Raw genomic sequence first — 15,481 nt, 5'->3', positions numbered from 1 at the left:
CTGTAAGAACAGGATGCTTACCCCCTCATTTACATACATTTTGTATGTGTTGGCGTACATATATATTCTGAACTGAGATATAAATGGGTTCAGAATGTCTCATTCCAAACAACTGGTTACTGAAAGTGCCTCAGTACTCTCTAGTGCTCAGTTGAAGTTCCCATGTTACACCATGGGGTGATGGGTCCTGATGTCTAACTTGGGAAAGTTACACCTTTTCTGGGGGAGGAAGAGTTTCCTGGTAACCCTCACTTGTGAGAAGATGAGATTTTCATTTCCCTGGAGCTGTGTATTGCTTTTTTACCTGTAAATGACAAATCCAATGAGCTAAAGAGACTTAGCTAGTTGTAGTTTAGCATAGTGCACACATTACTGCAAGATCTGCTTTGAAAACAGCTTTCATCTACATTTTCCCCATTTTTGTGCATTTTTATAATCCCAGTGTCAAGTTCTTACTTTCTCACTGTTCTTTTGTTACTCTGTCATCAGTAGTAGGCATGCACACACAACTGGCCAAAGCTGGGTTTAGAATACTAAAAGAATTTTATGTCTCTATGCGTTTTGCCTTTTTTTTTGGTACCATTTTAATTTGTAAGGTACAATACCTGCAGTTTCATTGTGGGTTTCAGAAAAAGAACTTCCAAATTTTTTTTGGCAGTGTAAATTTGTTGTTACATAAACTATGGGGAAAGGAAGTAAAATAAAGTAGTAACAATAGCTCTTTATTGCATATTGACTGCTCATTGTGTCTTAGTTTTCTTTTATTTGACTTTGTTTTGGGTTAAAAGATTCTTATAAAACCACATGAAGAATTTACATTAGTTATATATGCCTACCACACTTCTTTAAAGTCTTTTTTCTTCTAACTGTTGGGTAACAGATGGAAGAATAATACTAAGTATCTTCCACAGGAGAGACTTTGGCAGATTCTAACCTAAAAGGTACTTTTGGAGATGTATCATATCTGAAAAGTTATTGGTAAGACCGCAGCATAACTTGCTTGTGAACCCAAATCCTATTAAAAGTCAAAGGAATTTAAGCTTCAGAGACTACTGAAAATTTAGCCTTATGATATTCTGTTCCATAGATTTATGTTTTTGCATGTGTAGATACTTACTGGTGTGTCTAAGCAGCATTGACGTTTTATGCTTTCATGCATGTGGTTGTGTAATGTAGCTTAAAAGAATCAGAGTATGAAATTTAATAAATCTTATTATGATTACTCAGTAAGTCATGAGAAATAATGCAATATAGAAAAAGTTGTGTTGTTTTCTGGATCCAGTGAGTTGCCTACATTAATTTAAAAAACTTTAACAGGAAATTAAAATTCAAAATGTCCCCTTCCAGCAGGACCACATTTCTTCCTCCTGTTTATATCAGAATTGAAAAGGTTTTGTTCTTAAATGAAGAAGTAGCCCTTGCTAGTGGTTTGTGTTGCCAGCATATGATCAAATAACAAACTCTTGATGGACAGGGAACATTCAAGTTCACCTCTTTGGTTTTCTTTTTAATTCATACAGCTGAGATGTACTTTTACTTTCAAACTATGTTTCTGTATGACATATTTTTCTGGAAATAAGTGTTATGAATTGCCTTCTGACAGGATAGCTTATCTTTTGAAGTATTGTACTGTGATCTTTACTTAATGTAATGCATTTTTACAAAGAGAGAAGAAAGCTGTCAAATTTGTCTAACAGTTGTAAGATGAGCTCTGTTCTTCAGTTTATAGTTTTACAGTAATACAAATAGCAATTATACAGGTTTAACATTTGGAAGGCTAGGATGTAAACTCAAGGGAATAATCTGTCTAGGGAAAATTGTGCAAATATTTTTGGTCTTGGATTTTTGTTGTTTTGTTGTTTTGGTTTGGTTTGGTTTTAAGTGGATCAGTTTCTGATTCTAGTTTGTCAGTGGATGCCCACATGCAGGTCCTGCTTGGTTTGAAGCAGGAAAGGGTAAGACTGGGAATGAGCAGTGGGGAAGTCTTATTTTAAATTGCCATTGCTACAGAAGTTGAAACTTAGTATCATCAATTATCCTGTTAGCCCTTGGGATGCCGTGGGATGATGTCTGAGACATCAATGACATGGTCTGGTTCCAAAGAGTAGTTACAGTTTAAAACACAGAATCTTGTCTTCTAAAATATGATATCTTATATTAGTTGAAAATAGGGGCTAGAAAAGTAAGTGGAAAACTGAGCCCTGTTTCCTTTGAGTTAGCTGAGAAATTAAGGTTTTTTGAAGCACACTGAGTGGAACTGAAGACATAGGGAGGTTGTTCTGCTTGTCTTCTTCAGTTATCTGAAGTGCCATGCCTGTATTAGGACGCTTCCAGCCACAGAGGGAAGCTTGTCTGTGGGTCACCTAGAGCCATTGTAAATTGGACCCCTACTTTTGAATCCTCCTCCTTGCTCTTCTCCATGGTAATTCCTAGAAATCTATACTCCAGCTTAAGAAACTAAATGAGATATGGATGCTGCAGGTTTTAGCTGCATATTCTGACCCATAAAGATGACTGTACAGATGCTTGTTTCTTCAGTCATTATACATAGAGGTATAACTAAGAGTTGGTAGTTGTAGTGGTCCTGAGGGTATATTTTTTTTCCTGCATCTCCTCATATTCCAAAAATATTACTTCAATGTTTTGTAATGTTCATGGGTACTCATTGCATCTTCTAGACTTCTCAGATATGGGGTACAAATTTCAAATCACCTGAATTTTATTCAGATTTTAGCTTTTACATTCAAGTAGTATTTTGGACATTTTAAAAATAACAACTTTTGCAATTGAAATTGGGAATTTGCAATGGAAATCATTTTCTCAACTCAGAATTAAAGCTGTCTAATGGCATCCCATCTCCTCCAGGCATTCAATTTGGCAAAATTCCATTTTCTAAGAACAAAAAGATAAAGAGCTCAGATGCCTAGTTATGCCATCTTGCTGCCTTTCTGGACCTGACAGTGCTGTGGTAGGCACAGCTCTTTGGTGCGATAGTGACATGTCATATTTTGCTGTCCTTTGAGACTGCTTTTGGAGGGTCTCTGTAATTCCTTCTTTCTTCATGCAATCGAAGAAATAGGGGTCTTGTGTATGCAACACCAGGTACCATTTCACACTGCAAAGTAACAATTGTACCTCAGCATGCCTTGCCATGAAGTCCATCAGGAGAAACATGATCAATGAGTTTAGTTCAGTGCTAGAGTAAATGACAGTGTAAGACAGGAATGAGTATAAAAGGATTTTATCTGGAGAAGACCCATTCTTTTATTCTGTAGAACGTATAGCACTCAGCTGTGTATAATATGAAGGTAGAATGGGCATCAGTGTTAGTTGAAGGCTTCCACAAGAGTGATTTCTTGAGTATGCACCTTCTTTTTCTAAATTGAGTTTTACTGAGTTCAGTATTACGGAGTGGCATGTGACAGCAGTAACAGTTTTAACTTTGCATTGAATACTTATTTAGTCACTAACATTGCTACTGTTGAGATTCTTTAAAGTGTTAGCACCCTTATGTGTAGAAGCTTGTAACTTGTGCATAGTCTTACAGTTCGGACCTGGCACTATGAGGTGGTAGCAAAACCCAGAAAAATCTGTCATTCGTTGGTATTTTGCCTTATTTATGTGCACTTGGTTAATACACATAATAGTTACAGCAGAAATATGATTCTTTAAGTTAGTTTACAATCCATAGTTATCTGAGGGAAGAGAGAGAGAAAAAGATGTTTATCCTGTGTTTCAAAGTCTTGACTGCCTCACAATACTGCAGGTATACCAGATATCATATCTGGTATGATATCTTTTTTTGCCTCCTTTGCTGCTCATACCTTGATGTATACCTGTATCTGTAATCACAAGCAGCACTTTACTGGATCATCACAAATTGCAGTGAGCATATAGCATTGTTGAAATAGGGAACCAGGCTCAGTCCTACCACCAAATGCAGACTCAGACTGGCTGCCTCCACTTCAGTCTGGTGCTTGCTTCAAAATCTCTTCCTCTTTTACTTCTTATGCCTCCTGCCAAATACTGTGCTCCACATAAAGTATCTCATCATATTTTTGAATATTTTTTTAACCTTATTTCACCCCACTCCACTTGTTCGCCCTTTCCCAGATTCTGACTCACATTAGCCATGGGGGAAGAAGCTTAAAATACCTCCAGATACTTAGAGGCCCTCTAGACTGGACCATCGTGTTCATGCTTATGCATACATAACTTCCTTTGTTGATTTGCAAAGTTTTAAAATTACTTTAAGAATTTGTCTCATATTTTCTCCAAAAATATGATGAATAGCTTAAATTAAGTGATCAAGACCTGCTGCTAATAATTTTTTCTATTTGTGTATTTTTACTGCAAGAAGTAGAATCCAAGATATTGAAGGTGATCAGGCTGGGGAGAAAAAAAAGGTGTATTTTTCACTTGTGCATGTTTCTTTGATGTGGATGGTTGTGCCTGATCCCCAGGTTTTTTTTTTGGTGGAGGGAGAGGCTAAGAGAGTATACCAGCATGGCCCGCTGTTGGTGTCATGAACCCAAATCTGGTTAGAAATTCTCATCTAAGCATTTATAGCTGGCCTGAGCATGTATCTGCCAAAAGGTGTGATATGCATGGTTTTCTTCTTTGTTTGCTCCTGCAATCAGGTCAGATGGATGGGCTTGCTTTTGACAGCAATATAGTCAGAGAGTGGGTTAAGCTGGCAGGAACACAGGGTTAATTGTATAGATCTTACAGGGATGGAGATCAGTCCAGATAGCAGCTGCCTGAGTAGGGTGATCCTGCTTCTGGTGCTTCCTGTGTGCCTGTAGTCATGCTCTTTCACCTTATGGTTGGTTGGCTCAAAGTGATAAACCAGCAGAAAAAAAACCTGGCAAAACCAGAATCATTCTGGGTTATATTTTTTTAAATATCTCTGGTCCACATCAGCATTCTGTCAGTGGTGGTGCTTAAGGAGTGTAAAGTACACAGGAGGAATGGGATGCCTACTTCTGTCACCAGCTAGCTTTTGGGTTGGTTTAACTGTAATCCTGGACTACATCCTGAGAGAAATGCCCATAAAAGTTCCAGCCTCTGTGTTAGGAAGGCGTTTCTGGCCTGGGAGAGGCCATTATGTCAGTATGATCTGCTCAATGACAGCAGCCCAGAGATCAGTATGTTTTGAAATAAAACCTCTGTTTGAACTTTTGCATTCATCTCAGTTAGCATCCCTGCCCCTAGGATACAGTGTTATGACAGATGTCAGGTATGTCAATTCTAATTTCCCTAAGCCCTCAAGTAGAGATACAGAGCTTGCCTGGCAATGCCAGTTTGCAGTTTCCACCTCCCTTGCTGCTGGCAGCTTTGTGCCACTGCAGTGGCCTGCCCTGTGGGTTGTGCTGGCTGAGCTGCTGGATCTGACCAGCCTCCAGACCTACTCTGCAAGTGGTGCATTGGTGTAATTGAGAAAGGTGTCAAATGTCTTGCAGGGGGAAGAGTAGAGTGCCTGGGAGGACAAAGCAGAGGAAAAGGGGTAAATAGAATTCCTTAAACTTAATTTCTTACAGAAGTCTTTATATTGTAAAACTACAGTCTAAGTTTCAAGACATTATTCTTGACATTCCCTTACTATAAGAAAGGATAGGGTTTCCCAGATGCCAGCTTGCTTGTCTGGCACGGAGAAGGAATCAGATTATTGCAGAAGTCAGAGAGATCCAGCTCTGGTACTTGGCAGAGAAAGGGCTCCTAATCACGTCCAGAATGCCAAGTCCCTTTCTGTAGGTCAGCTCTCAAAGGGGAAAGGAGGAGATGATAGAAAGGCATCCAGAGCAGCAGAAACCCTCAGCTTCCAGCTCTGCAAGGAGAGCTCAGACTCTTCTTCAGTGGATTTTGCAGATCTCAGCTTACAGGGAGCCATGGTGGGAGGTCAGCCTCATAAAGGGAACAAGATGAGTTAGATACCCAGAGGCATGGAAAGTCTGAGGCCCCTCAGTGTATGTAGAAAGTAAATCATACGATCACTTTGATGACCATCTCTTCACTTCAGTCATATCACTATGGTTAGTGCTTCTTCTATAGAGTTTTTCTCTTTTCCTGATTATATTCTTCTCAGTTTTCATCTCATAGTACTTTTGCATGCCTTCCTTTCAGCAATTTGTTTTCTACCTTTCCTGAATAGATTCCTACGTAAAATTGATTTCAGAATATTTTGAATACCATTTGAAGTTTTCCACTGTGCTTCTTACAGTTTTCTCAAAACAGAAGCCTTTGGAAAATGTAGACTTTAGAAAAACTATTTTTTATTTGCTTGCTTATATAATTTTATTTTGAACTTGTTGAATGGGTTCAGCAGGTACTGTGTGTTGTCAGGGTATCCAGCTTGTGGAACCTGGCAAGAGAAAAAGGGATTTGAGTACTTAGTGTATTTGCTCTCCTGTAATTTGTTTCATTTATTTAAACTGGCATCAGAAGTGTATTTCTTGTGAGTATACTGAAGAGAGTAGGTCTTAGGAGATGGAAGATACTGTTGCTGTGGGAGGTGGCTCTATCATGTCAAAAAGTCTGTTCAAGAACAGTAACTCTTCTTTTTTATGAAGGGGAAAGAAGTGGAGTTTTTGCTTTCCAATCTTGAATGTTCACTTCACTTTTTGACATTCATAAACTTTTAGGATCAATGTAATTTAGAGAAACAGGTTTATTCTGCATTTATTCTGCTAACTTTTCATTACTTGCTTGTGACATTGTTCTTGTAATATTCTCTGAGGTTATTTTTTAAGATTTATGTCAATAATAAATGTATAAATGCAGTCTGCAGCCAGCAGTTCTGCTTCTCAGTGATTTTGGAGTTGAAACTCTTGAAGTTGAGGAAAAACTAATTTACCAGAAGTGGCAGTACAATTTCATATTATTTCTGAGCATGGAGCCCCGTCACTAGCTCAGCCTTGCTTAAGCCCCTGACATGTCACTGAAGGGAACACTTTCTCCTCTGGCTGTGTGATCCTGCCTTCTGTTAATAGCCCCTACTGGATTCTTCTTTTCCCTTTTCAGGTGGATGAGCATGTTGGTTTGTTTTACTATAGAGCTGATGGAACATCAAAACTTATTTGAAGTGGGACAAAAATATGTAAAAGGGGTTTTAGCCTGCAAAATGCTTCTACCTGGGGCAGTACTGGCTTTAGGTGATTTAAATGAATCATGAAAATGTGCCTTGCTTGAAGGAAAAAAGACACTTCTAAATCTGAGAGATTACTTTTCTTTCTTAGCGTGCTAATAACATCTCAGAACATTATTTATATTTGAAACTACAGTACTTCAATTTAAAAAAAATTAAATGACAGGAGCTAATGTGACTTTCATGAATGACACAGCTTACTAGAGGGGAAAAGATGAAGATATTGGTAAGGGATGAAAGTGACCTACCTTTCTTTGATGCATCTTGCATAAGATATGGTAGTTCACCTGGGCTCTTTTGTCATGATTTTTTGCAACAGTTTTCTTTGTAGTGTCTGATTAAATGTTTGCTATTTGCTATTAAAACAAAGATTGCCTTTCATTAAAATAAGGTGCAAAGTGAATTGTAAGGCTTGTATACTTGTTTACTGACAGATGAGAGGATCAGAATTGCACAGCTGCAAGACTTAGAACATATGAAAGACTAGTGAATGCCAGAAAATGAGTTCTCTTCTGGTCTCCCATCTACTGTGTTTGCTAACCTTTGATTTCGAAATTAACATGTTATGATATGTCTTAGTAAAACTGATGTCTGTTTGCAAGGGCTGAAGTTATAAAATTGTGACCCTGTATACTAGGAAAACCTAGCATCCCATACTTTTCTCCCCAGAAAACTGAAAAGTTCCAAGCCACAAAATGGTCAAACAATTGTGATATATCATTTGCAAGGCTAGTATGCTGAATCAAAAAGTCAAACAAAAATTACTTACAAGCTAAATAAATATGGTTTAAAAAAGTTCCTGTAAGAGAATATGAGAAATCATTATTCTTGAAGATAAGCTTTATGGGACTGTTGTACTTTAAAGATGTAAAGAAATTTAGTATGATTTCTTTTTCTCTTCAGTAAGAACAGGAAGTAAAAGAGGAACTGAAATTATAAACATAGACCAATATAAGTTAACATATATTTGATTAAATAAGAATTCATCTAGTACTGCATGTTTATGTGTCTTTTTAAAAAAGCAATACTTATTTGAGACTGTTCCCCTTTCAAGTTTTTTAATAGATGTTCATAACCATTGCAGAAATTCTGCCTGTGTGTTTTGTGGAAAGAACATGGTGAAAAGGCTTTTGTAATAATAGGGCAAAATCTCCAGTTGCATTTACTTTCCTCTCTCCTGTTTTATGTTTTTAATCCTGTTTCATAACAAGCTGCTGTGACTTAGTTGAGGTATTAATCTCCCAAATAACTCTCATCAAACTTTTGGTCTAATTACTATTTTGTTTATATATAAGACTAATTTTCAGAAATGTGTTCTCTAGGCATGTGAGGTACTTCAAAACAGTAATTAACTTTCAAGGAAACTTTCTTTCAAATGAATGAGAACCTCTTATCTATTTCCTGTAAGTTTGCCCATTGTGTTATTCATCTTAATAAAAGTCAGCTGGGAAATACATGGATTTTTCATTTAAGGCATTGCTAAAAGATTTTAAACATAGGGCATGAAAGTTTTTCTGTTACTCAAGTATCTGAATTAGAGTTTCTCAGATAAATCCCACAATTATAGCAGAATGTAAATCTCATATTGGTCCCTATTAGAAGTACTTACTACAAAGTGATTGCAAGATACGAATCTTTCTGTGCATTCTATACTTGTATTAAATAATTTCCTGTCTAGATAAGCCCTGTAACTAGTTTGGTGTCCATTTGGTATTCTGTGGGCCCCAACTGGGTTTGGTGGGATTAAATTTTTATAGATGACTGTGCAAGTCTCCTGGTGAGGAACAAGTCTAACCAATTCTGGTTTTAATTTTGCACTTCAATAATAAACATTTTACTGCCTGTGCTTTATTCTGTCTTTCTCTGTTCTCTTATTTCTGTTCCATTGCACCTTATTTTATTTCTGTTCTGATTTTCCTCTTTGCCTGGATTGCCTTTTTACAGAATGCTTAGGAAGTTACAAAAAAAAATCTGGCAAATTTGTGGTAATGTTTAAGAGAGAGTATTTGTGTTCCACAATCATATGGAATGCTTTAAACCTTGCAGGTGTACTCAGATTGCCTAGAAAAGTACATTGGCATTTATCAGTATTGGCTTGTAACTGTGGGAAATGCTAAATGTCTTTACTGCTTTTAAGATTTGTTTTATAAATCCATGGAAGAATTAGGGATGTGGATCTCTCTAGTAGCAAGGGGCTTATCTTGTAGAACAGAGGGGTGTTGAGCAGAAATAAACAAATTTTTTTTCTCATGGTTGGGTCCTCTCAGTATTTTGCTGACATTGCTGACTCGCTGCAGTTGGGAGTTTGTTAGTGCCCGTTTGCTACTATGGGAAGAGGTGTGATCTGTGGGACCCAGCTCTGCCAGGGTCAGTCTGACACTGCTGCCATGGAACCACTGCCCCCAGAGCTGCCCGTTCCTCTGGAGACTCGCTCTTCTCTGTTTTCCTTGCAGATCCTCATTTCACTGCCACATTCCATATTTGCAAAGCAGTGCTTTGTCTCCAGCTCTGTTTCCTCCTGCACCAAACGAGTCCTGCTTGCCTGAGTCACAGCTCAGCTTGGAAAAAGGAGATGTCTTAGTGGCAGTCTGCAGTGGAGGGTGTGTTTCTAATAGGGCTCTGCACTCAGTAAATACCAAGAGCTCTCCTGAGGTTTTGCTAATACAGAGTCACAGCTGTTCTTCCATTTGGTTAACTGATAAATTTAGAATCTGCCCTGCAGGTGACCCAATGTGCATGTGAGTTTTACAGTCCACAACATTCAGTGCTTGCTCTTGTTAATGTGACTGAGCAGATTTAAGTGTGCAGTGAGTGCAGTGGGATTTAGGGAAGAGGAAAGCTCGGACTCTGCTGTACACACTTCTCTCTTTCCTCTTCCTGGTGAGAGGAACAGCAAAAAAGTTTTACCTCAATGATGAAGTATGTTATGAAGCTTTTTCAGAATGTACACTTGCCTTGGAATGTTCTTTAGCTGACAAACTAAGTGGTTTTTCAAGTAAAGTCTTGTGCAGCTATTGCCATAAATACTCATATGCTTTTTTAATGCATGAGATTTTTTTTAATATTAATAATGGTTGTACTTTACTGCATTTGCATGCATTACTCCCTGTAGTTCTGTATGGGAGCATTAAAAAGTCAAATCACTATTACTTCCTACATTTCTATTTTTGTCAGTAGCAAGATACATTCCAGTTATTGATAAACCTGTTTCCAGCTCAGATTATAAATTACCATTTTCCACAAATGTTGTAAAAACTCTCTTACTTATGCCTATCTAAATGAAGTTCCTCATAGTGGGGATAAAAAAAGGAAACCTATCAATATTCCTGTGTGGGAAAGCATTTTCTGGCACGTGCCAGATTTTTGAATCTTCAAGATTTGAATACAACTCGATGAACAAAATTTAATCTTTTATACACAGGATGGACAGTGGAGATGTCCCCTGCCTACCGGAGAGAGTCATTCTAGCTATTTATTTCAGAACAGCTTTTCCTACAAGGTCTGTAGTAAGGACACTAAGCTCCAGAAATCCTTGAACCTTTATGGTTATATCATGGTTATATATTTGCATGTAATGACATTGAGGACCAAATGACATAAACAGACACGAGCAGGCACGTGCATATATTTACTAAAAAAATGACTGCATAGGCTGGGTTTGACAGAAATCACTTGGATATTTGTAAGCTATCCGCTTCAGCTTTGTTTGTATGCTGTCTCAGTAGACATCTCAAATGTTTAGACTATCTCCCACAATGAAGCAAAAGCAAAGGTACCTTTTGGGGGATGGATATCAAACTGTTTCAGGATAAAGGTTTTAAGTAGCACAACTTGAGCAAGAGATCTGGTATTCATCCTAGACCTCATATCTGTTGCCAAGATAAGTAAAGTAAATGCTGTAAGCATTTAGAGAAGGAGAGGTTGGCAGATTTTCAGAGGTGGTGTTGTAGGTCATCTTTTTTTTTTTTTCCTAAGTCAATGACATTTGAAATTGTATAGGAAGTAAAAAATGCTGCCTTTCAGAGAAGCTGTTGAGAGGGATTTTGGCAGTGTAGACTTAGGAAAACCAGGAGCTGAAATATGCTCTATTCATAGGTGTGTCTGCAACTTGTTCTGTGTACCAATTCCCAACCATACGTGCTTTTTACTGTGTTGCCTTTCAGTCATCAAGTTGGAAATTGCTGAACCCTGTTTTTCAGGATTCCTTTAACTTCTGGGATCATAGACTGATTCAGGCTAAAAGGGATAGTAGCATATCATACAGTTCTGACCCTCTTTCTGCTGAAAGGAGGGTCAGAACTTGATACAAACCATGTTGCTTGGAGCACTGTCCCCTCGTGTCTTGAAAGCTTCCACAAGGGGAGATTCTATAGCTTATCTGTGCCAATGCTAAAGTATCCTCAGGACTGTTTCAAGTTCCATTTACTCAGGCTCCCTCTGGAGCTTGTCCTTTAAGTCACATCAACACCCATGAATGTCAAGGTGTAGCAAGCTACTTTTTGTCTTGAAAAAATGGTTCTCAAGACTCATTCAAAATCTGTTCTTGGTATAGTCAGACTGACCTTCACCCAGCTGTGTTCCCTGCACTGCTTGTACTGCAATGACTCATGTTAAGACTCACCTTCCTTAGCTGCCATTGTAGCCCAGCCTTTTAAAGGGACAAATGCTAGCTGTATCATCTAAGATCACAGTATCTTGCTGAATTATCAGGTGCTGATTCTTAACATCATGGCATAATCTGTCAGGGCACTTTTACAGGTAATGCATATCAGGCTCTTGTGCATGATTAATTTTTTAGTGCATTTTCTGTCATACTGTAAATTAAAGTTCTTGGTGGTATTTCTGTTGGTTTGTTCTTTGTTTTGTGAAATACAGGGTAGTCTTGCTTGAGCTAATGGCACAAATGATAGTCTGAAGGATATTGCTGTTTTTTACAGGTGATTCTTACAGTGTCCCACCTTTCTGAATACCATTAATTCTTTTCTTCAAAACATAGTAGCTTTAAAACGTCTTTGTCAAAATACTCCTGACTTTTTTGTTATCTTAAAAAATCAGTGATGATGTGGCAGTTTTAGTTAATAATCTGAAATGGTGGTTTTTTTCATGTAATGCAGTCAAAACAGAGATTAAGGGAGAGAGTGAAACTTTTTTTCCAAATTATCCTTTTAAAATCTTCACATAAGAAACACAGCTAGTCTATGCTTTAAGAACCCTAGCACTTTTCTGGACTCTAAATGCTGACTGCAAAGCCTGAGCTATTTTCTTTTTCTAGTATTTCTGCTCTGGAAAACAGTTTTACATAGAGCTTTATAACCTGAAGCCCCTGTCTCATTACCACTAGAGCATTTGTCTAGGTTGCTCTCAGAATAAGGACTTGCAAAAGAACCAGACTGGTGCAGGATCAGTTTGATAATTCCCCTGTCACGTTCCTGGGACTTAGAGATGCATGTTAGAGAAAATGTGCTGTACTGAGGTTGGGCATGCGAGTCTCACTGGCTTTGCTTCAGCACGGGCCATGCTCTGAGATGTTTGTGCTGGGTTCTCCCTTCCAGTGGGTTTCAGGAAAGCAGTGTAGTATAGACACACCTATGGACCCGAGCTGTTATAGTTCTAGTGGTAAACCAGTTCTAGTGGTCTGAAAAGTTCTAGTGGTAAACCTGCAGCTGTGGGATTAAGTCTGCTATGTTCCACCATTTGGAAGAAGCTGGACTGGAGTTTAAAAGCATTGGTAGACTGGAGTTTACTTCATTGGTTTGGGCACGTTTGCTGCACCTTCGGTTGTGTGATCTGTAGCATTGTTATCATATGGAATTTTCCACTACTCAGAATGAAGGATACCTTCATTCTCCCATTACATTAGATAGTGTAAAGTTGATACATGAGACAGTGGAGAGCTGATTGTATTCAGATCTTATTTAGGGAGGGTTTTAAGGATATTTTGGAGAATTGAATGTGATAGGTGAGTAACAAGTCCTCGATACTGAATTGTTATGTGTAGGCCCAGGCACATGCCATAGATCAGGTTTATGTGTCAGTTGTCCCAATGAGAACTAAACAATGTTTATGTTACAGCCAGGAAATAATTGAAAGTGACTTGGTTTTGTTTTGGTTTTTAATAGAAATGGAAGCATCGCAACACAAATTGACTTGTGGGTTGAACAAAAGACAGCAAGATGAGGAAGGCAGGGCTTGGGCAAAAGAGTGATGACGCTTGATGCATTTTTTTACATTACTTTTAAAATTTGCTGTCAAATGAGAAATGCATATTATAGCTTTAAAGAAATATTTCCTTATTTACAAATTGCAAATATAATACCTTTGTGAATCAAGTATCCTGTTTCAGTATAATAGCTCTTCATTTGCAGATAGATCCTTTTAAAGATGAATGACATCATTTAAAGATGAATGACAGTGAATAATTCAGGTAAATACTGTGTAGGGGGCTGTCTTTCTTATTTAAATACCTTGGTGCAGTTAAAAAATATTGTCATCTCTCTAGGCATATGATGCTGAATTTGTGTTTACATATTTGCCCTTAGCTGAACTCTTACATGATTTTATTATTTAGAGTAACAGGTGAATGTTTTATGTTCTAGACCGCTTAAAGTATAAATCTGCTGAAAATCTAAGCCATCTGTCTCAAACAAGCAAACAAGACACCTTCGTCTTCCTATGGAATCAAATAAAAATATCAGGCAGGTAAAGGGTTTACTGAAGAAAAAGGATAGAATGGCCTGCTCTTGATTAATTGCAAGCAAACAATAATAAGAAAGAAAGGATGCCCTAACAGCCTTTTGGTTTCACAAATTACATTTTAAGCATGAACAATTCTATTGATCGTTTTCTTTGAGGCACAAACTGTAAACAGTCACTTAATAGTATCTCTAGGGTGAATGAGCCTCATTGGATTAAGTAATGGGAATATCTCCTTGTGCCTTTTTTCTGTTCAGTGGTCAGTTTTTATTTGCCTTTCGTTTTGCCTTGTTACAGTCCTTATTCAATAATCTATCCACATCTGATAAAGTTGTTAATCCTATGCTCTGCAGAGCTGTCACATGCTTCTAAACATCAAGTGAGAATTATGCAGATTTTGGATTTTTGAAATTCTAATAGAATGACAGTTTGGAATGAACAGTTTGGTAGGCTAAAGCCAAGGTGAATTAAAATATGTAACATATCTCTGAACTTACTGAGATATGATGTTTTAATAGAAAACTGCAACGAAATATTTCATGTAAACCATATAAATAATTTTACATTCTTTTAGTACATGAAATAACAAGTAGTATGCTTTATCATGATAGGCTGGTCATTAGGATCATGGGATGATGCAGCCAGTAGTGGTAAGGCATCAGGCTCTTGATGAATGTTTACTGTGGATCCAAAAGTGACACTGTGAAGCTGGGGCTGGTGGAAAGTATCTCCTTGCTGAGGCTATTGTACATTATCATGTATCATGTTTCTTCAGTATAGGTGGAATGAATCACTAATTGAATGATGGAAGTTTCATCTGACCCAGAAAAAAAAGGAGTACATCACTGTGCTGTGCTCCATCCTCCATACTGTTACTGGTTGAAAGGGCACTGTTAATCTTCTCAGCTCTGTATATTCTTGGAGAAGATAACAGTGAAAGATTAATGTTAATTCATATTTCTTTAACCCAATACAAAATGAATTAATTTACTATTTAGTAATCACTTAGGGAGTGTATTTGTAATCAGGTTTGGACCTGTGAGTTTCAAAAAATGAAGTATGTAACTTCAATAGCTTTCAATATTTTAAGTTTTGCTCTACTTTTTAAAAGTAGGAATCAGTTAATCTCTTATCTCTCACAATGTTTTATAATGAACTAGTAACATTCTTTAATATATAAGTTTTAACAAGACTAAAATTGACTTTTAATTTTGTGAAAGAGTTGAATTAAGGGATTTTTCATGGGCTGATTGTTAGGTTAATACACAGTCACATCAGTCCCAGATGGGGAGCCTCAGTTTAAGTATCAGAAGCCAAAATCAGAAAACCACAAATACATTGGTTTGGATTTGGATTTTTGGGGATTATGAAAACCGTGACTGTGATTGGGTGTACACTGAGAGTCAAAAAAGAAGAGTAAAAGTGTACTCCTAAGGGCATTTAGGACCATGCTCCTCCCAAAAAAGTTGGGGTTTTCTTCTTTTCTTTATCCGTGTTTGTACTGCCTCCCTTTCACTGTTCTCAGTGTTTGTGGAGCTGTGTGGTAGGTCACATCAGCTCACTGAGGAGCTGGAGCTAACTCTTTCAAACAAAAATAAATTATCTGAAATGGAATGAGATGGTTAGAATGTGTCATCTAAGGGT

At 37.6% G+C, this 15,481-nt stretch overlaps 1 protein-coding gene across 5 annotated transcripts in view; it reads left to right on the top strand.

Moving 5' to 3' along the window:
* FAM135A (family with sequence similarity 135 member A) overlaps positions 1–15,481 on the top strand; it is an 80,602-nt gene that overhangs the window by 22,274 nt on the left and 42,847 nt on the right. The gene's annotated exons all lie outside the window — the stretch shown is intronic.

Source organism: Serinus canaria, chromosome 3, assembly GCF_022539315.1.
Source record: "Serinus canaria isolate serCan28SL12 chromosome 3, serCan2020, whole genome shotgun sequence".
Classification (NCBI taxonomy): domain Eukaryota; kingdom Metazoa; phylum Chordata; class Aves; order Passeriformes; family Fringillidae; genus Serinus; species Serinus canaria.
The sequence above is the reverse complement of the archived record's forward strand: the minus strand, read 5'-3'. Positions and strand labels throughout refer to the sequence as shown.